Consider the following 22,618-nt stretch of genomic DNA (forward strand, 5'->3'; position numbering starts at 1 on the left):
ATTCAGCAAAAAGCAAGTCACATTTCTGTGGGTGATTGGAAACACTTTCTGACAAGACATCATTTAGTAAAAGTTAGTAAATATATCTAAACCAAAAACGCAATTGCATCCTATTTGAGTGATTCTATGATCATTTTAGATGTATTTTTAACAGAGGTGTAAAGTAACTATAGTACATTTACTCAAGTACTGTACTTAAGTACAATTTTGTAATACTTGTACTTTACTTTTGCTACTTTGTACTTCTACTCCACTACAGTTCAGAGGTAAATGGTGTACTTTTACTCCACTACATGTATTTAATACCTTTAGTTACTTTAGAGTTGTGGATGAATGATGTGAAATATAATCAAGTGTTAAATCAGACTTTAGTTCCACCTGGAGTAAATTCACAAGCTACCCTGCAGTATACAAAGTCATTCAAACTAGCTGCACCTTTACCAGCTTTGAGAACACTTTCATGATCAATCATTATAAAACATATATAATAAAAAAAATGTATTATCACAAACAAAAACATTTTCCCCAATGTTTAAAATCCGTCATACCAGTCAAATATTTGATTTTTTGATATACTTTATTAAGTATTTTTTGATATACTTTATTAAGTATTTATATTTATTATTATTATTAATATTATTATTAATATAATTATTATGTATTTTAATACCGTTAGTTTTCCTATTTCTTCGCCACAAGGGGGCAGTGAAATTATGTTTAAAAGAACATCTCTAATCCCGTGATGCATTGCGGCAGTCCGTTTCTATTTTCCGGTCTTCAGAAGCTACACGTTGCTAACATACGTTGATGCAGATTTTATACCGAATGTAATGTATTCTAGAGGCTTTTAAAACACATACAAAAGAGTTAGTTTATCCTTGGAGGGTGATTTATCGTGCTTTCATCCGTTAAACCGTGTTTTTGTTGCCTCCCGTTTTTTGTTCGTAGCTTTTTATAGGACGTTGCTGATCGGTAAACATAAGTAAAGGCATTAAAGGGAGATTAGTGTATTTGACGGCAGTGTTTTATCAAGGAGAAGAAAGACTGAAGAACCAGGACGAAGAGGAGAGAGAGGTAACATCCTTCAGTGTGTGTGTGTGTGTGTTTTAATGACTTTGTATACTGCAGGGTAGCTTGTGAATTTACTCCAGGTGGAACTAAAGTCTGATTTAACACTTGATTATATTTCACATCATTAATCCAGATCTGTAAAGTAACTAAAGGTATTAAATACATGTAGTGGAGTAAGAGTACACCATTTACCTCTGAACTGTTCTAAAAGTACAAAGTAGCATTACATAGAAATACTCAAGTAAAGTAAAAGTACCTCTAAATGGTACTTAAGTTCAGTTCTTGAGTAAATGTACTTAGTTACTTCTCACCTCTGCTATGAACCTACGAAGTAGCTGTAGATTTGTTTTGCTGTGTCTGTCAGTTGCATTGAGTTGTCTTGTTTTGTGTCAGCTGTAGTTGTGTTGATTATTTCAGAGACACAGCCGGAGAAGGAGCACTGAGAGCAGCATGGAGGAGAACAAAAAGACCCCTGGAGCTCAGGTCAGTGTGCACTTCATCACAATATATTCCTAACACTGTTATCCCCAAATGAAAGATCACAACCTGTTTAGAAAATACAATATGAATGCACAATATGGTTAGATATAGGTTAGAACGTTGTTGTATACGATAATACTTTCTTGATCAAGTCTGAAATGTGACTTGCATCACAGCAGCTCCATGTGTAACATCAACATAAACAAATATCAAGACACAATACATGAAAAACAAACATTTAACATAACAGCAGGATCAGTGAGAGACAACCTGCTCAAAGAGCCTTCAGCGTGCTTTTGATCTGGATTCAGCTCTGTGTTTACTGAGAGGACTGACTGGAGCACAAAGGATGCTTCAGTCTGACTTTATTGAATCTCCATTAGATGGCAGCAGTTCATATTCTCTGTTCAGAGCATGCTTTGGGTCCCAGATGATGTTGTTGGACAGCCTCTCAGGTTATTATGGTCTGCTGAGTCAGAAAGTCTCTGACAGGGGGGACCAACAATCTTTGAGCAGATTTGTAATAGTTGGAGCAGTTTTGATTTTAAAGCTGTTGACAAACACTTGTACCAGGGGGGTATACTACGAAGCAGGATTTTCGCTTAGCCGGCTAAATTCAGGGATAACTCCGGCTTTCCGGTCCTACGAAGCTGGTTCTCTTTTTAGCAGGCTAGATCTCCATGGTAACTTATGCTTAGCGGCTAACCTGGTCGGGACCTGGTTAGGTTGCAGGCTAAGAGCTCAACTCAGTGAAAGCACCGCCTGCTGACCAATCAGAGCTCAGTGTGCGGAGTTTAAAGCGATCAAGTCATATTACAGGAGAAAGGAAAAACAGAAAAGCTGCCGTCGCAGGAAAGACGGCCGGCAAAAATCACCGACTTTGTGAACGTGAACATTAATAGAATATCACCTCCCATCTTCAGAGCAATCTGACTATTATAACATTAGCGTTAAGAAAGCTTACTTAAATATCTGCCACAACATAAGTAACCGGATCAGAGTAACATTAAGTACAGTCCGCGGCATATCACTTCATAATGTATCATATATTTTCTTATCTGAGTCAGTTGAACCGTATCTGGCCGTGCAACACTCACAGTGTCACATAGGGCCTACTGTATGCAGAAGTATTATTTTAAGCAACACATTAAGTTGACGAAACACTCGAGACAAATGTAAATAAAGTCAGATCGTGTTTTAGACGGGGCAGTGATATCATAAACCTGTTAATGTACGCATTCAAACTTTATTTGTGCCACACAGCTATGTGGCTTTTATCCTGGATAAAGTGTTTAAGTCATGGATGTTCAAAGTTTAACTTCTTCATTTTTGACTAGTATTAAAGTTCACTTTTCATTCAGGAAGTATGACGCTGCGCTGTCAGTACGCTTCTCCATGTTTGTGATTGGTCGAATGCTCCAGATACCACCCCTTTCAAGTGAAAGCGCACCTAACTAGATAGGACACGGCTGGCTTGAGCGATCCACTTGATAACCAGCGTCGTAGTACAGTTTAGCGAGAGCGCGTATGTTTTGGATTAGGCCAACCGGCTAACTCAAACATATCCAGGTTAGGTTGAACCAGCTTCGTAGTACAGGCCCCTGGTAGCATTGCAGTACTGCAGAACAGACACAATCACAGATATAAAGAACAACTGAAGAATTTCTCTACTCGCCCAAAAAGACCTAAGGCGGCGGAGAAAATACATTCTTTCATTTGTCCTTTTGCTCAGATATTCAATGTTCTCTTTCCATGACAGCAGGTGGTCAATCATTACACCCAAGTATTTGTATGAAACTCCCTGCTTGATTTGATCTGTATGGATGACAATGAGGACTTTATGGGAGTCAGATGTTGAGCCAAAAATGATTTCCTCAGTTTTCTTGATGTTGATCTCAAGAGCATTGTTATCAGTCCACTCAACCGCCTGATTACAGCCTGTTGGTGCAGCTCAGGGTCGTCTGTGTTACTTAGCAGAGATATTATTGCAGTATCATCAGAGTACTTAATTATGAATTGATGTGGTGTGTTGGTACGACAATAATCAGTGTAGAGAGTAAGGCAAGGCAAGTTTATTTATACAGCACCTTTCAAAGTGCTTTACAAAATGAAAGACATTAAAGAAAACGTCATTAAAAAGCAAAGATAAACATTAAAAGACAAAATACATGAATAAAAGTTACAGTGCAGTGTAAGATATGAATAGTTTTTTTGATTCAATTAAAAGCAGCGGCAAAAAGAAAAGTCTTCAGCCTGGATTTAAAAGTAGTGAGAGTTGCAGCGGACCTGCAGGTTTCTGGGAGTTTGTTCCAGATGTTTGGAGCATAATAACTGAACTTCTCCAGGTTGAGTTCTGACTCTGGGGACAGAAAGCCGACCTGAGAGATCTAGATGGTTCAGAGTTTAGGAGGTCAGAAATGTATTTTGGGCCTAAACCATTCAATTGTTTGTTTGTAGCCTTTATTTAACCAGGTGAATCCCATTGAGATCAACGATCTCTTTTTCAAGGGAGACCTGCAGCACACTGGTTATACATAAAAACAACAGAAAACAAAAAGGATATCATACAACATAATTACATAAAATGATGCAAGGGAACCAAAATGCAAAGTTTAAAAACAAATATTATAGTGTTCCAAGCTAGAGGAGCAGCACACATAAAAGCTTTAGTACCTAAAACAGTCCTAGCACTTGGCACATGTAATAAAAACACATCCTGGGATCTCAGGCAATAGCTACTTGCCACTCTCTCTGTGAGATCAAAGAGCATATATAAGTTGGGAGTTTACCCAACATGGCTTTATAGATAAACATGTACCAGTGACTGAGTCTCCGAACAGTAAGTGATGGCAGACTTGCCTTGGCATACAGGGTACAGTGATGTGTAAGTGCTTTACAATTTGTGACAAATCTCATAGCACTGTGATAGATGGCATCTAACTTGTTCAGGTAATGGGCAGGTGCATTCACATAGATCAGATCCCCATAGTCCAGCACAGGTAAAAAGGTCACAGTGACTAGCCTTTTTCTGGCCTCAAGCGAGAAACAGGACTTGTTTCTGAAAAAGAAACCTAGTGTTATGTGTTTGTGCCCTGATCAGGCGCTCCTGGTGTGATGTGTCATGTCTAGCTGTAGTTTCCTGTTATGGTTTTGTAGTCCTTATCGTTTCCCCTCCAGGTGTACCCATTTGTAATTAACCCAGGTGTGTCTTGTTTCGTCATTACCTCATGTATAAGTATTCTGCCTTCCCCTTTGTCTGGTGCTGATCCTGTCTGTGCAGTATGTGTTCTTGTCTGTCATTACTTTATATTTCCTTTGTTCAACCATGGTGGTAATTATTAATTAAATTCTTTTTTTTGATTACTTCGGCTACCGTCTCCTTTATTATGTTGACTCGACATTGAGCCTGCTAACAGTCAATGGTAACGTAATACCTAGTCTAACCCTCAGCTTTTTAAGCAGATTCATGACCTGAAGTTTAAAAGTAAGACAATCAAGCCAGATACCTAGGCATTTATAACAGGCAACCACTTCAAGTACTTGTCCTTGCATAGTAACAATATTCAAAGCAGTCTCTGGAGTCTTTTTTGCTTTTTAAAAAAGCATTACCTTGGTTTTCTCAACATTTAAAAGAAGCTTAAGCTCAGCGAGTCTGAATAATGTTATAATCAGCCTGTAATTTAACACCAGCCTCCTTAATGGAGGGACCTGCACAATACATCACAGTATCATCCGCATAAAAATGTAAAGTAGCTTCATCCACATTTTCACCTAAACTGTTGATTAGGGATCGACCGATGTGGCTTTTTCAATGCCGATACCGATTATTAGTAATCAAGGAGACCGATAACCGATATTTGTAACCGATATACATTTGTAGTAAAATCAGAAAATCTTGGTGTCAAAATGTAGAATAACACAAACTCCAACACAACGCAACACAACTTTGAAATGCAATTTAGCATATATTATGTTTAATGAACTTTTAAACATCTTACAACTGGTTTCCTCTCTGTGCCCTTTTCTTTAGTGCAGCCATCTGCAATGAGTTAGAGAGAGACAAGAAGTGGGGCTGCAGGCTGATATGCTAAACTAACAATAATGCTTAATTTATTATATCAAAACAATGCCGTCTATCTAGCATAAAATCCCAATAAGCTGCTAGCAACTGCAAAACACTAGTGCTAGCTAATGTTTTGCAAACTATTAAAAGTGAGGCTATTACAGTAGACCTAACGTTAGTCTAGTAGCCTCACTTCTAATATTTTGCTAAACATTTGCTAGATACATGTTGGCTAGCTAATGAGCTTCACATATCAACCTGAAAATCTGCGAGGCTCCACTCGCAGCCCCCCCCCCCTCCGCACCACAGTTACTCCGCTGCGTGACGCTGCACGCACCCCCAACTCTGACTGACTTCCCGCGTCCCTGTGTAACTGGGAAACTGATAGAATTTGATCATAAGATCGTGGTATTTTTGCAACTTCATCATATAGGATAGGGATGTTTATTGAACTTCGGTTTAACACATGTATGGCTCTGCCGCTCAGTGCTGCTGCTTGCTTCAGTCTGTGTCTGCGTTCTTTCGCACCTGCCTGTAATCTGAGAAGGTCCCGCCTCTCTGGCTCCCACCCGGAAAATATTCAGTAATAGCCTATCAGATAGCGCTGTGGGCAGGACATTGCTCGTGTACACAGAGTTGTGACTGCAGCCAGAGAAACGGCCGCATCAGAGCCAAAGTGTTATCGGCAATTTGATAAAAAAACAGGCCGATGCCGATAATCGGTCAAATGCGGAATATCGGCCCCGATAATCGGCCAGGCCAGGCCGATTATCGGTCGACCCCTAGTTAGAGCCAATATAATCGAAGGGGAATTTCCACATACACGTTACCATTGAGAAGTGAGAGCTATGTTTGCCCAAAGCGAAACCTCTGAAAATGTTACACTCTGAAATCTGAAAACTAGGTTTATTGCTGATGAATTATCAGAAATCCTTTCAAAGTGATATACAACACATCACCATAGTCCAGCACAGGTAAACAAAGTCACAGTGACTAGCCTTTTCCTGGCCTCAAGCGAGAAACAGGACGTGTTTCTGAAAAAGAAACCTTGTCTAACCCTCAGCAGGTTATTGAGATGAAGTTTAAAAGTAAGACAATCATCAAGCCAGATACCAAGGTATGTATAACAGGTCACCACTTCAAGTACTTGTCCTTGCATAGTAACAATATCTAAAACAGGCACTGAGGGTCCGGCCCACCATCCACCACCACGGGGGGCTTTCTTCTCACAATCTGTGAGGACACCCTGGTTTTCCCCAGCTCCTGGGAGAACGACCTCCGTTCTTCTCTGTCCCCTCACTGTTTACGACATTCAGTATCCTCTCCACTTTTCAGAGGAAGGGTCAGAGGAACTCAAAGAAATGCTGGACTCCAGCGAGCATTCAGTGTCAGACCCCCCTCGAACCTTGTGTCTTCTTCAGATGAGTCCTCCTGCTTCGCTGGCAGATGAAGGCTACAAGATTACTTCTGAAGTCTCCTCTGCACTGAAATGCTTCTTCATTTTAGTTCCTTCTCTTGGCTCCAGGTCTTTCTCCTTCTCTGCTCACTAAAGAAATAAGCCCTTGGTCAAACTGCATGTTTATCTTTAGGCGCATTCACACTGCGGTACTTTTCCCACAAAGGTTCATGTGAACTCTTTAGTTCGCGTGAACGTAGTTCATGTGAACTCTTTAGTTCGCGTGAACGTAGTTCATGTGAACTCTTTAGTTCGCGTGAACTCTTTAGTTCGCGTGAACGTAGTTCGCGTGAACGTAGTTCGCGTGAACGTAGTTCGCGTGAACTCTTTAGTTCGCGTGAACTAAGTTCGCGTGAACGTAGTTCGCGTGAACGTAGTTCGCGTGAACTCTTTAGTTCGCGTGAACTAAGTTCGCGTGAACGTAGTTCGCGTGAACTCTTTAGTTCGCGTGAACTCTTTAGTTCGCGTGAACTAAGTTCGCGTGAACGTAGTTCATGTGAACTCTTTAGTTCGCGTGAACTAAGTTCATGTGAACTCTTTAGTTCGCGTGAACTAAGTACAGATCGCGTTCACACTGGAAAAAGTCCCTGGGGGTGGATTAGGCAAATGAAGCCACTGACGTCACTTGTTCTTCTTCTCCATGTTGACAACCCCCAGGACACAGGGGCAAAAGTACTGTTTTGTGTTCTTGATAGCTATGGACTGACTCAGCATGTTACGGAGCCCACGCACAATAAGGGGCACACTCTGGACTTAATTATCTCAAAGGGTCTGAATATCTCTAAGGTTGTGGTGACTGATGTTGCACTGTCTGACCATTCCTGTGTTTTCTTTGAGAGCTCTATTTTTGTTCACAAAAATGTTCAAAAAGAGGTAACCACAAAGCGATATTTAACTGAAAATACTAGGGAAATGTTTACTCATAATTTTTCTTCCACACTTGCCCCTGCTAACATCTCAGTAAATGAGCTAGTAGATCATTTTAATTCAAAAATTAAAAATGTTATAGATGCCATTGCTCCAACTAAGGTAAAGGAAGTGTCTGGCAAGAAAATATCTCCATGGAGAAAGGCCATGAGCGTGAAAAAAGAGAATGTCGAAAAGCTGAACGCAGGTGGCGAAAAACAACTCTCCAGGTTCACTTTGAAATCTATAAAGAGAGACTTGGCCTTTATAATTTGGAATTGAAAAATGCACGACAATCGTTCTTCTCTGACATCATTACCAAAAACAACGCACGTGCCTTGTTTGCTACCGTCGACAGACTAACTAACCCCCCAGTGTCAGTAGCCTCTGAATTTCTATCCACCAGGGCGTGCAATGATTTTGCCTCCTTTTTCACTGACAAAATTCAGAAAATCAGACAAGCAGTCAGTGCCTCTGCATCAGGAACAGCAAATGTGTTGTCTCTGTGTCCACTTAACATCAATTCAAACACCATGACACAATTCCATCAGATTAATGATACAAACCTAGAGGACATTATACAACTTCTGAAATCCTCCTCTTGCTGCCTTGATATTATTCCAACAGGATTTTTTAAAGATGTTTTTCCTTGCATGGACTCAGATCTACTTCATATAGTAAACAAATCTCTTCACTCAGGTATTTTTCCACAGGCCCTGAAAACTGCAGTCATTAAACCGCTCTTAAAAAAGAATAATCTAGATGCTTCAGTAATGAACAATTACAGGCCCATATCAAACCTCCCATTTCTAGGTAAAATCATTGAAAAAGTTGTTTTTCAACAGTTGAGTAATTTCTTGCATTTAAATAACTGTTTTGATGTGTTCCAGTCAGGCTTTCGTCCAAACCACAGCACTGAGACTGCTCTTGTAAAGGTCTTTTAATGACATCCACTATACACAGACAGTGGCAGAACTTCAGTGTTAGTATTATTAGATCTCAGTGCTGCGTTTGACACTGTTGACCACAGCATATTACTAGACCGACTGGAAAACTGGGTGGGACTTTCGGAAACAGTTCTAAATTGGTTTGAATCCTACTTAAAGGACAGAAACAACTTTGTTTCTATAGGTAAATACACATCTGAGTTGACAAATATGACATGTGGGGTTCCTCAAGGCTCCATCTTGGGGCCTCTTCTCTTTAACATCTACATGCTACCACTGGCTCAGATAATGAAAAACAACAAAATAAGTTACCATAGCTATGCAGATGACACACACATTTACGTAACAATTTCACCAGGAGACTATGCTCCAATTCAAACACTGAGTAAGTGCATTGAACAAATCAATGACTGGATGTGTCAGAACTTTCTCCAATTAAACAAAGATAAAACTGAGGTAATGGTTTTTGGAGCCAAGGCAGAACGTATAAAAGTTAGCGCTGAGCTTCAGTCTGCAATGTTCAAAACAACAGATAGAGCCAGAAATCTAGGTGTAGTCATGGACTCTGACCTGAGTTTCAACAGTCACATTAAAACAGTTACTAAATCAGCCTACTATCACCTAAAGAATATATCTAGGATTAAAAGACTAATGTCACAGCAGGATTTGGAAAAACTTGTCCATGCTTTTATCTTCAGTAGACTCGACTACTGCAATGGTGTCTTCACAGGTCTCACTAAAACATCTATTAGGAAGCTGCAGCTGATTCAGAACGCCGCTGCTCGAGTCCTCACTAACACTAAGAAAGTGGATCACATCACTCCTGTTCTGAAGTCTTTACACTGGCTTCCTGTGTGTCAAAGAATAGATTTCAAAATACTGCTGCTGGTTTATAAAGCACTGAATGGTTTAGGCCCAGGATACATTTCCGACCTCCTGCTAAATTATGAACCATCCAGTTCTCTCAGGTCTTCAGGGACTGGTCAGCTTACTGTCCCCAGAGTCAGAACTAAACATGGTAAAGCAGCGTTCAGTTATTATGCTCCAAATATCTGGAACAAACTCCCAGAAACCTGCAGGTCCGCTGCAACTCTGACTACTTTTAAATCCAGGCTGAAGACTTTTCTTTTTGTCGCTGCTTTTAATTGAACTATTCATATCTTAGACTGCACTGTAACTTTTATCCATGTACTTTTTCTTTTAATGTTTATTTTATTAGCTTTTCTTTTTAATGACTGATTTTAAATGCCTTTTTCTTAATGTCTTTCATTTTTTGTAAAGCACTTTGAATTGCCTTGTGTTGAAAAGTGCTATATAAATAAACTTGCCTTGCCTTGCCTTCTGCTTTGGGCTTACTGGCAGGCCGCAAACCACTTCACGGCGTATACTGCCACCCAAAGTCCCCGGCCGGAAGTCCCCGGAGTTGGGGACTGGCTTCAGTAGAAGCTGCTGGGACTCCCAGCAGCTTCTACTGAAGCCTTCCGAGTAAATCGCCAGAACGCCGACACCTCCTCATCTCCACCACTCCCATGTTTTATTTTGTGTTGCTATAAGTTAGTCTCTCTGCGTTTCTGCGCTGGGCTAATGCTAATAATGCTAATGCGAGGATAATAAAATGGCGGCTTCACAAAACTTTTTGGGAGTTTTGCGGGGCGTGGTTTGCAATCCGCCCAGCCAATCAGAAATATAGCTCTTTTCTCACAAGAGAGCCGCTCGAAAGTCCCTGCTCTCTAGCAGGGACTTTCGAGGGGGTAAAAAGGTTCACATGAACTAATTTTAGTACCGGCTCTTTTTGGTGTGAACGCGATAAAAGAGTTCACATGAACTAAGTTCACGTGAACCTTTGTGGGAAAAGTACCGCAGTGTGAATGCGCCTTTTGGCAGCCAGGTGCATGAACACATTAACAGTTGTTTTTTGTTTTTGAGTAATCGAGCAGCTCTTCAAAGACACATCTAACACATCCCTCAAAAGATGGCCTTTTTTCCCATGGAATGATCCGTGCATGCTTACAGATTCTCACACACACACACGCACACACGCACGCACGCACACGCACACAGAGGGAGAGGTGTGTGCTGGTTGTGCACAGGCCTACAAAATTGTTGCATCACCTGAGAGAGCACCAGGTCACATGCTGCAGGACCTGCTGGTCTGCTGCTGGAAATGACACACGCACACATATACACACACCACTCTCGGGCCCCCTGGTCGTCACACGGCTCCATAATATAACTGGCAAAAATGTAAGAATTTCATGCATTGGCAAATAGTGTAATCTGTTGGAATAGAGTAGAAATATCAAATATCACTACTTTTCTTCTAAATGAAATGCTGACATTACAAAATGCATGGTTTTATACTGCAATGGAAGTGAGATAAAAAAAATGTGGTCTGAATGGAAGTCAATGAGGCATTTTTGAGAGAAATTAAATAATTAAAATAATGAAACAGGCGTTTAAAGGGTTAAAATCCTGAATATTATTGAATGTTTGGTAGTTTTGAGTACGTTAGAAGTTGTTTATGTGATTCATGAAAAAAAAAAAAGTAGAAAAATATATTGATGCATGATGATTTAATAGCAGTTATTATGGGCGTGTACATTTTTGCCACGAAGGGGTCCAGAGGTAGTATCTGACACTACGTACAAAATAATAATGCAGTCAAATCAATTTTGTTGCTAATCTTTGACATATCCAAGACTCTAATAACCACCAAAGTTCCATCCCTCTATTCATTATTATATTGAAAAAAAATCTTTTTTTGTGTTTTCTTTTAAGAGAAATTAAATAATTAAAATAATGAAACGGGCATTTAAAGGGTTAAAATCCTGGAAATTATTGAATGTTTGGTAGTTTTGAGTACGTTAGAAGTTGTTTATGTGATTCATGAAACAAAAAGTAGAAAGAAATATTGATGTATGATTTAATAGAAGTTATTATGGGCGTGTACATTTTTGCCACGAAGGGGTCCAGAGGTAGTATCTAACACTACGTACAAAATAATAATGCAGTGAAATCAATTGTGTTGCTAATCTTTGACACATCCAAGACAGCAGTTCAGTAAAGTCATCAAAAAAAGCTAAAAAAAAGCTAGTAAAGAGCACAGCTCACTCACGCAGCCCTGGCCGGCCCCTACATTGGTTGTGATGGCAAATTACAGGGTTTTGTTAACCTTCACAAGTTGCTCTCTACTGATGAGGAAGCAGCATACAAGTAAATCAGGTTTGGATTTACTTCTATTTAGGAAATTATTGACACCAAGATGTCTGCTTGTATTGTGTTGAATGCTGCTGAGAAGTCTAGGAAGAGGGCTCTTGCATAGGTGTGACGTTTATCTAAATGTTTAGTGATTATGTGAACCAGAGTAGCAACAGCATCTTACGTACCACCCCCTTGCTTATAGGCAAACATTTTCGTATGGATCAAGTATGTCTTGTGTTGTACTGATAAGAAATCGGAGCATAATTATTTCTAATGATTTCATAATCACTGAGGTGAGGGCTATTGGTCTGCAGTCCTTATGTCCTTATGACATTGTCTTTTCTGGTGTGATATAGGGCTGTCCCGAATACCATTTTTCGGGCTCCGGATATTCGGTAGTAATCAGCAGCGGATATTCGGCCCGGGGGGGGTCGTAGTAATCAGCAGCGAACCGCTTCAACACGTGTATTTCGGTTTATTCACGTTAATAATTTTGTTATTCTACGATATTTTTGTTTTATAGTTATTTGTGTTCTTTGAAATTGAAAAGGATATTGCATTGTGTGTGTTACTTTCGTTGCAGTTGTATGTCTTAAGTGTAATTTGGCTTGGCTTCGTATTTTTTAGGAAGAGTTAGCGCTGTTGACAGGAAGTTGTTGTTGTTGCTATGGAAACAACGTGACGGAGATTAACAGAGAAAAGTCATATCTACATATAAAGACGGAGAAAATAAACGATAACGTTTATGGTTAAAGGTGGGGTAGGTAAGTTTGAGAAACCGGATACACTTTTTGTTATATTCCATGGAATGCTCTTAACATCCCGGTAGCAATGAATATCTTAAGTGCTTTGACAAAAAATCCATAAAAAATGTTCATCTGTGGAAGCCGTAGTACTGTAAAAAGCACGATTATCATTTTAGCCGGCCCGGCTAAAATAACTGGATGGCCTTATCTCGTGCCCTCATTGGTCATGTGTGTGTTGGAGGAGGGGCTCTGTAAGGAAGTGGCAGATTTTTTCCGGCTGTGTATTTTCAAATTCTAGCGCACTCGAGCTGGTTTCTCCAAAATTACCTACCCCACCTTTAACCGCTTAAGCCCCACGGACCCGGTTCCGGGGCCGAAAACGCGTCATTTTCAGGAAACAACGTCTGAGGAACCTTAATATTTAATAAACTATGAATATTTTATATCTATATAACGGGGAAAACTCGTTTAACTGATCTTTATCATTTTTTTTCTCCAGAAAAAACACACAATGCTAACATTGAGCCTCTGAATTAGCCCCAAGCGAAAAATGCTAACCTATTACTGCACCGAAAATCACTCCTAGCTCCCTTATTACTTATCCTAGCTGCACATCAAACACATCGTTTATGATCGTAAAGACACAGAATCTAACGGTGCCCACCTCAACACTGAAAAATACAAACTCGCGACGTTATCAACAAAAACGTTCATCAAAACATGTGGCGCTAGGTAGCCTACAACGCTAACATGGCTTACCTTGGTTTTGTCTGGTCAAAACTGGTCTTCAATGGCATTAAAACGATAACAACGATGCTGTAGTTAATCCATAGGTTAATATCCAATGTGGCTGTGTCCCCTTTGAAATGTTCTGATTATCTATAAGCAATAAAACTGCAATTCCGTTTTAAAATATCAGAGCAGGCCATTCCTACGCTCTGTAGCAAGATTGAATGCGCAAAGATGCAACCTTTTTTTTTTTTTCATGAGTGTGTGTGCGGGACGATTTCCCTTCGATTCTATTGGCTCTAACGGTCAAAGAGATGTCACATGTCAAAATCGAAGAAGGGGGGCCAGAGATAAGGAAAATCCACCCAAATGGCCCCAGAAGAGGTTTTTTTTGCTAAATCTGTCTAAAAAGGTCAAATGTCATTTTTTTTGGATCAATCTTGATACAGGGTACTTATTATATGTTGTACATTGGATTCCTAAAGCGTTTAGTCTATTAACCCATGATCCAAGGTTAGTTTTCACTATAAGTACAACATATTTTGTGGACGCACACTATCATTTTCAGTTTTTACCATATTCAATCTGAATTTTCTTTAAAATAAAAAAATATCTATATTGATTCTGACTTTTCTACAACCAACTCACAGGTTTATCATTACTTTGAGAAAAAATATTATTAATTTAACCCTTTTAGAAGGGAAGATATGGTCATTTGTTCTGGGAATGTCATTTTTGAGCCTGAAACCTGAAAAACAGGCTCAGGGCTGAACAGGTGAAGTGTTGGCACCCCCCGAAGAGGCACAAGCTCTTACGTTGATATTGGAGATTTCAATAAATTCAATCACAAACGAAAAAAACGAATATCCAAATAACAAAATTGAAACCCGAATATTACTCCAACAAACATACTGTTGGAACCAAGGTAACACAGTCTCCAGGCGACATTGCTTCATGTCCCCGAGTAATATTGCCGGTGCATCGGGGTGGCTGAGTTGCAGCTCGTGAACACGGTCATCGATGGAGCCGGCCACCAGTGAAAATGAATCATCTTTTTTTCTCAAAGTAATGATAAACCTGTGAGTTGGATATAGAAAAGTCAGAATCAATATTTATTTTTATTTTAAAGAAAATTCAGATTGAACATAGTAAAAAAAATGTAAATTATTGTGTCCGTCAAAAATAAAAACATTACTTATAGTGAAAACCACCCTTGGATGATGGGATCGGAGACTATAAGCTTTAGGAATCCAAAGTACAACATATAAGTGCCCTGTATCAAGATTGATGCAAAACAAGTGACATCTGCGTCTGTAAAGCCGGTGTGTCCTTGTGCAAGACACTTCACCTGAACTTGCTCCTGTGGGTATTGTCCACAGTATCTGACCATTGCATGTATGTGTAATGTGTGTATATGTAAAGCGCTTTGAGTCATTGAAAAAGCGCTATAATAAAATGTAAGGAATTATTATTATTATTTGACCTTTTTGTAGAGAGGTTTAGCAAAATAAACTCCACCTCTTGGGTCATTTGGGTGGAAATGGGCGTATTTGACGTTTCTCTGAAACCCATTGGTCGATTTCGATTGACATCTCTTTTGAACCGTTAGAGGCAATATAATCAAAGGGGAATTTCCACATACACACACACACACATTACCATTGATAAGTCAGAGCTATGCGCACACAGTTTGCCCAAAGCTAAACCTATCTTCCGCTCTGAAATCTGAAAATTTAAAACTAGGTTTATTGCTGATGGATTATCATAAATCATTTCAAAGAGACACAGACACATTGGACTAACCTATGGATTAACCTTGAGCAGTGTTTTTATCGTTTCAATGCCATTGAAGACAACGTTTGATCAGACAACAAGAAAGGTAAGAGATATTGCCGTGTTGGCTACCTAATGCCACGTGTTGTGATGTTTGTTTTTGTTTCTCATGTCGCGAGTTTTGATCATGGAGTGATGATGCCAATACCTATCGAATCTGTGTAATCTCATGATGCTAATCGATGGGTTGGATTTGCATTTACGATAAGTAATAAGGGTTTTATACCGTGAGTTATTTGCTAACGGCGTTAGCATTTTTTCGCTCTGGGCTAATTTAGAGGCTCAGCGTTAGTCTTGTGTTTTTGTTTTGTTAAAAATGGTTCATATCATCAGTGTCGTAGCAGCTTTCTAAACAGCTGTTGTCTAGAGAGAATAATCAGTAAGGTAACAAACGTACAGCAACACAATATTCGTATTAAAAGCAATAAGGATCTTTTATACTTGCAAGTATGACGTCTCCTCTAAAAGAGCACGTACTGTTCATAGTGAAACAGGCTCTCTTTATAAGAGGACATCAACGCAGATTTACATTACAACAACATTCTGGGAGGCCAGCTGTATTCAAAACCATCACTCCATACAAGACAATGGGATATACAGATACCCCTCAGACACAGTATGCAAAACCTTCACTCAATACAGAGCAAAAGGGATACAGATAACGCCTTATCCTAACTTCCTTCCCCTCATCCTTCCTGTAGTGTCATAAAACCCCCTTGCAAAAACATCTGTTGATCACTCACACACATTCAAAGGTCACTCCAGGGATTTGACCTAATCAGTCAAACCTGCTTGTGCCGTCACTCAGGTGTTTCTTGGAAAGTTGTATGGCCAGACATGGTCCGCAGAAGGCAAATGTAATCCACAGGATCAAAAGCATGGTCTCTCAAAATGACGTTTCATACTGATACAACAACGTTTAAACAATAATTAGACTAAACAAACAAAATAGAAGACCAACGGAACATACTGACACTCGCAGTGACAGGATGCCATCTCCCTCTGTCTCCTGTGTATATACCAGAGGTGGGAGTAAGTCATACATGTGCAAGTCTCAAGTTACTGGGGTTAGAGTCAAGCAAGTCAAGTCATATGAAATTCTGATGAATAACCACAGTATCCACATTTAAATCAGTTAAAAGACAGTGGTTATGAAACTAGAGTTTTATTTTCAACATTGGCAACAATGGAGAGTGGGGCTCTGAAATCATTAAACGGGTAATATGGGGAATAATCAGGCAGTTCGATGTGTGTGTTGTTAAAACGTAGCAGCCTGCAATCGCTCTTTATCTGTTCTAATGAAGGTAAACACAGTGAAGTAAACAGTAAAAGGCACTGTAGCGGCAATAACTCCCTATGACTTAGCTGCTGAGAGGCTAAAAAATGCTCTTTGCTGTGATGCGTTCCATGTAAGAGTCCGTAGTCATTTGTAGTCCATGGTGTTTAATAAAACTAAAACAAACAATATACAACTCCAGACCTGACGGTCAACAGAAAGTATCGAAGCAAATTCACCCTCTTCCTAAATCATATCCTCCCAACCGGCATCCAACAGGTGACTAAATACCAATAAACCACACCCACGTGACCATTGCCGGTAGTGATAAACAATAAGAATTAAACGCAATGCAAACAGAAATACAAGATAATAATACAAATAATAAGTAAGGCAAAAACAAGCATTTTGGCTCCGACAGGCACAGTTCTTTTTAGCTGGTGCTGTTCTTCTCAGATTCTGCTGAGTTACACATTACTGCCTCCTGGTGCTGCAGAGATTTCATGAAGTGAAGGAGGTTTTCCTTCTATAAAACAGCTGTGGGCAGCAGATACTGTGAGAGTCACAGACATGAATACATAGATCAGGGCAGACTGGTTTACACACTCTCCTGTTTTGCCGATCCGGTGCTTAAACAAATGGCTCTACACCCCTGGCAGAAATGTCCCTAAAATGAAGTCCGACTTCGAAAAATATCTCAAATAATGTATGCACTGCAATTTCCCCAAATAAACATAACAGTCTGCAATGAAACGTCTGTCTCCTATGCACTCCACTTACTACTTGGCGCACCGGTAACTTTCTCCGGCGAAACATTTTTTCATTGCCCTTTTACGGGCTTTGTACAATGCAAATCATTTCTTTTAGAAAATAAAGTCCTTTCGAGTCATCTGTCTCAAGCCTAAGTCGAGCCTCAAGTCATGAATACCAAGTCAAAGTCAAGTCGAGGATTTTATCAATGTTAGTCAAGCAAGTCTCAAGTCCAAAAATATGTGACTCGAGTCAAGTTATGTGACTCGAATTCCCGACCTTTTGTATTTACTGTGGGTAGAATGTTGCTGTTACTGTATCTAATATAAACACAACAGTTAGTAAAAGTAGTATTCCGTTAACTCAATGTTTGTATTAAGTGAGTTTTTATTGTGTTAACTGGATATGTATTTATGCTTTTTAGTTTGACTTTCTCTCTTTCTTTGTCTGTCTGTTCTAGAAACCGAAAGGAAGAGAGAGACGTCACAGCTGTCAGCAATGTGACAAATCCTTTACAATATCTGGAAATTTAAAGCGACACCTGCTTATTCATACTGGAGAAAAACCGTACAGCTGTGTAGAGTGTGGGACAACTTTCAATACATCAGGTAATCTCAAAAAACATCAACATATTCACACTGGAGAAAAACCATACAGCTGTGAATACTGTGGGACAAGTTTCACTATATCAGGTAATCTAAAAAAACATCAACGTATTCACACTGGAGAGAAGCCGTACAGCTGTGAAGAGTGTGGGAAAACATTCAGTGCATCAAGTTATCTCAAAATACATCAACGTATTCACACTGGAGAAAAACCGTACTGGTGTGAAGAGTGTGGGACAAGTTTCACTACATCAGGTGCTCTCACATCACATCACCGTATTCACACTGGAGAGAAGCCGTACAGCTGTGAATACTGTGGGACAAGTTTCACTACATCAGGTAATCTAAAAAAACATCAACGTATTCACACTGGAGAAAAACCGTACCGCTGTGTAGAGTGTGGGACAACATTCAGGGAATCGGGTGCTCTCAAAATACATCAACGTATTCACACTGGAGAGAAGCCGTACAGCTGTGAAGACTGTGGGACAAGTTTCACTACATCAGGTGCTCTCAAATCACATCACCGTATTCACACTGGAGAGAAGCCGTACAGCTGTGAAGACTGTGGGAAAACTTTCGCTCAATCAGGTGCTCTCAAATCACATCACCGTATTCACACTGGAGAAAAACCATACAGCTGTGAAGAGTGTGGGAAAACATTCACTGCATCAAGTTATCTCAAAATACATCAACGTATTCACACTGGAGACAAACCGTACTGGTGTGAAGAGTGTGGGACAAATTTCACTACATCAGGTAATCTAAAAAAACATCAACGTATTCACACTGGAGAAAAACCGTACAGCTGTGAAGACTGTGGGACAACATTCAGGGAATCAGGTGCTCTCAAAAAACATCAACATATTCACACTGGAGAGAAGCCGTACAGCTGTGAAGAGTGTGGGAAAACATTCACTGCATCAAGTTATCTCAAAATACATCAACGTATTCACACTTGAGAAAAACCGTACTGGTGTGAAGAGTGTGGGAAAATGTTCACTACATTAAGTGATCTCAAAAAACATCAACGTATTCACACTTGAGAAAAACCGTACAGCTGTGAAGAGTGTGGGAAAATATTCAGGGAATCAGGTGCTCTCAAATCACATCAACGTATTCATACTGGAAAGAAACAGTACAGCTGGGAAGACTATGGGAAAACGTTCAATTCATCAAGTGCTCTCAAAACACATCAGTGTATTCATACTGGAGAGAACGTACAGCTGGAAAGAGTGTGGGAAAAACGTTCAGGACATCAAGTAAACTCACAATCCATCACCGTGTTCAAGGAGAGAAACCATAGTGATTTTAAGAGTGTGGGAAAACATTATCTCAAAGTATTCACCTTAAAAACACGTCATCTGCAGGAAACAGCGTCTGAGGGCATCTTAATATTCAATAAACTATGAATGTTTTATATCCATGTAACGGGAAGAAACTCGGCTAACTGATCTTTTTTTTTTTTTTCTTTTTTTTTTTTTAAAAACCAACAAAGCTAGCGCTGAGCAAATGAATTAGCCACGAGCGGGGAAAAAAACGCATTACTCCACTGAAACTCACTCATAACACCCTTATTACTTATCTTAACTGCACATCCAACATATCGACTAGCATCGTGAGATGACACAGAATTGATAGGTACATACATCACTCTATGATAAGAACTAGCGAAGATATTAACAAGAACAGACTTCAAAACATGTGGTGCTAGGTAGCTAAAAACGGCTTACCTTTGTCGTTGTATGGTCAAAAGTGGTCTTCAATGGCATTAAAACGATAAAAACGTGTTCTGAAGGTTAATCCATAGGTTAATCCAATGTGTCCCTTTGAAATGATTCCTGATAATCCATAAGCAATAAACCTGCTTTTCCGTTTCAAGATATCGGAGATAGGTTCGCTCTCATGCAAAACTGTGTGCGCATAGCTTTAATTTCTCAATGGTAACGTCTATGTGTGTGTATGTGGAAATCCTCCTTCGATTCCATTGGCTCTAACGGTCAAAAAGAGATGTCAATCACCAAAATCGACCTATGGGCTCCAGAGAAACGGTAAAAACGGCCATTTCCACCCAAATCACCTCGGAGGTGTTTTTTTTTGTTGCTAAACCTTTCTAAAAAGGTCAAATGTCACTTGTTTTGTATAAATCTTGATAATTATTGTAATTTGGATTCCTAAAGCTTTTAGTCTACCTTACCATCATCCAAGGGTAGTTTTCACTAAGTAAAAAATGATTTTTGGACGGACACTACAATTTACAGTTGTATCTGAATTTTCTTTAAAAATAAAAAACATCTATATTGATTCTGACTTTTCTACATCCAACTCACAGGTTTATCATTACTTTGGGAAAAAAGATTATGAATGTTCCCCTTCTGAAGTGTAGTTATGGTCATTTGTTCTGGAAATGTCGTTTTCGAGCCTGAGACCTGAAAAACAGGCTCAGGGCTTAACATGTTAAAGTCCATTAGCCATTCTGCATAGTTTTGAACAACGGAGAGCAAAGCTAGCTGTTTCCTCCTCCTTGTGTCCTGAGAGCTGTAGTTATATTTTAAGAGTCTCGTTTTAGGGTTAGGGGTTAGGTGAAGAAATAGAGGTCACCTGTCACCATCTAGTGGTGACAGGGGAGAGCACGGGCACATGTTTCACATTGAATTTGTTGAAAGATAAAACCATTGTTACTGTTAGTTAAAAATAATAATTTAAACACATAAAAAAGGCTGATTGCGATGGGTGGAAACTAAGGGGTTGAGGTTAGGATAAGGGTTAGAGGCAATTTCATTAACTGGAAGGGTAGCTGAGGGGATAAGATGTCATCACTGTGACCGGGAGGACCGGGTTCGAATCCGGTCAGGGGTGGCTGCTGGGCATCGTTCAACCCCATAGGTGACTTGGAGGAGAATCTCCAAGCTCATCCTCTTTATGCTGTTCTCCTTTGGCCGAGGGACTAGGAGGGGTGCTAATAGTTTAAAAGAATAATTTAAACATAAAAATGTTTAGGATTAGGTAAGGGGCTGGGGAGTGGTTAGGGTAAGGAAAACAGGGGATGGGTTTAGGTTGGAAAGTATAAGGTTAGGTGAGAGGGGAAGGAATCCTAGGGGTGTGAGAGTTTAAGGTTAGGTTTTGGGAAGGAAAAAAGTTAGGATAAGGTAAGGGGCTGGGGAGTGGTTAGGGTAAGGACAAAGGGATGGGTTAAGTTGGCCTAGGGGGTAGGAGAGTTTAAGGTTAGGTTTTGGGAAGGAAAAAAGGTTAGGATTAGGTACGGGGCTGGGGAGTGGTTATGGTTAGGGTAAGGAAAAAAAGGGGGGGATGGGTTAAGTTGAACCATATAGGGTTAGGTGAGAGGGGAAGGAAGGGTTAGAGCCAAACTAATTTGCTCCTCCTAGGTAGTTGTGGGGGAACGGGGGGGCAGTCAGGGTTACCATTGCCTAGAATGGCAGCCGCCGAAGGAAGGGGAGTAGGTCCACCAGTAGGTAGGGGGCAAGGCTGGGGGGAGCCTGGGGAATTGTGCTGTGGGAGATTTAATTGTGAAAGCCCAAAAAAATCAGGGGAATATAGGGATTCTGGGGTCCAGTTGGAAGGGGAGGAGTGGGTGGAGGCAGAAGTGTGGTTAAGAGCGAGGCTTGTTACTCTTCCACGTGTAATGGGTCCTGCCGGGGTAGAATGGCATTGGCTAAGGGGGAGTAAAGGGTGAAGTTGAAAGGGGAAACCCAGATCCAATGGTTGTTGGAGGGGTGGATGTAACTAAAAGTGGGGGGGGTCGGTCCACTGATTGACGGAGGGGCCCGTATTGGGGGGATGGATGCAGTTAAGGGGGGGCAGGTAGATACCAAAATTGGCGGGGGGGTCTGTGTCCCATGAGGGGGGCTAGGGTTAAGGTTAGTAAGTTGGGGAGGGAGTGGTAAAGAAAGAGGAGAAGGGAATTGTGTGTGAAGACTACGGGGGGTGGTGGAGTGAGTTTTTCGAGAGGTTTGAAGTCTCTGTGGCAATGGTAGGGGTGGAAAAGAGGTAGGGTTAGTGATGTCAAGAGGGGGGGTAGGTGGGAGGGGTTTAACAGGGAGTGCCAGGCAGAGATGGATGAGGGGGTAAGTTTACTGTGGTATCGTTTCCTTGCCCAAATAGTGGCCCTGTTAAAAGCCTCTCTATTAAAAGGGGCCAGGTCCAAACTAAGGTCCCTGAGGAGGTCAGTGTAATGGGTCCTTAGGATGTCCAAATTATTTTGCATCCAAGCCCTAGTGTTCTCTTCCAATCGATTTAAGGTTGTATTATTGGGGGATGCTGGTTTGATAAAGAAGGTCATTAGTTGTGCCTTCCTCGTCATACCGGGGGGGTGGAGATCCCCGGCGAGCTGCCTCGTCGAGGATTTCCCCATGGTGGATGGCCTGGAGAAGTTTAAAGTAGGTTTTGGTTAATACCATATCCTCAGGGATAAGAGGTGTCTCCTGGGGGGCCCTAGGTAGGAGAGGTAATAGGAGGCGAGGGGGTGGGCGGGGGGAAGCTAAAACACTGAATCGGTTATAATAGGATGAAGAAGCCATAATGTGGGACGGTCGGG

The 22,618-nt window shown here is 40.5% G+C and overlaps 1 protein-coding gene and 1 pseudogene across 1 annotated transcript in view; one reads left to right on the forward strand and one right to left on the reverse strand.

The window, feature by feature from the left end:
• Positions 1 to 22,618, reverse strand: part of LOC117534740 (zinc finger protein 239-like) — a 311,675-nt gene that overhangs the window by 198,197 nt on the left and 90,860 nt on the right. The gene's annotated exons all lie outside the window — the stretch shown is intronic.
• LOC117534728 lies at positions 759 to 21,266 on the forward strand (annotated as a pseudogene).

The sequence above is a fragment of the Gymnodraco acuticeps genome, unplaced genomic scaffold (genome assembly GCF_902827175.1).
Source record: "Gymnodraco acuticeps unplaced genomic scaffold, fGymAcu1.1, whole genome shotgun sequence".
Classification (NCBI taxonomy): domain Eukaryota; kingdom Metazoa; phylum Chordata; class Actinopteri; order Perciformes; family Bathydraconidae; genus Gymnodraco; species Gymnodraco acuticeps.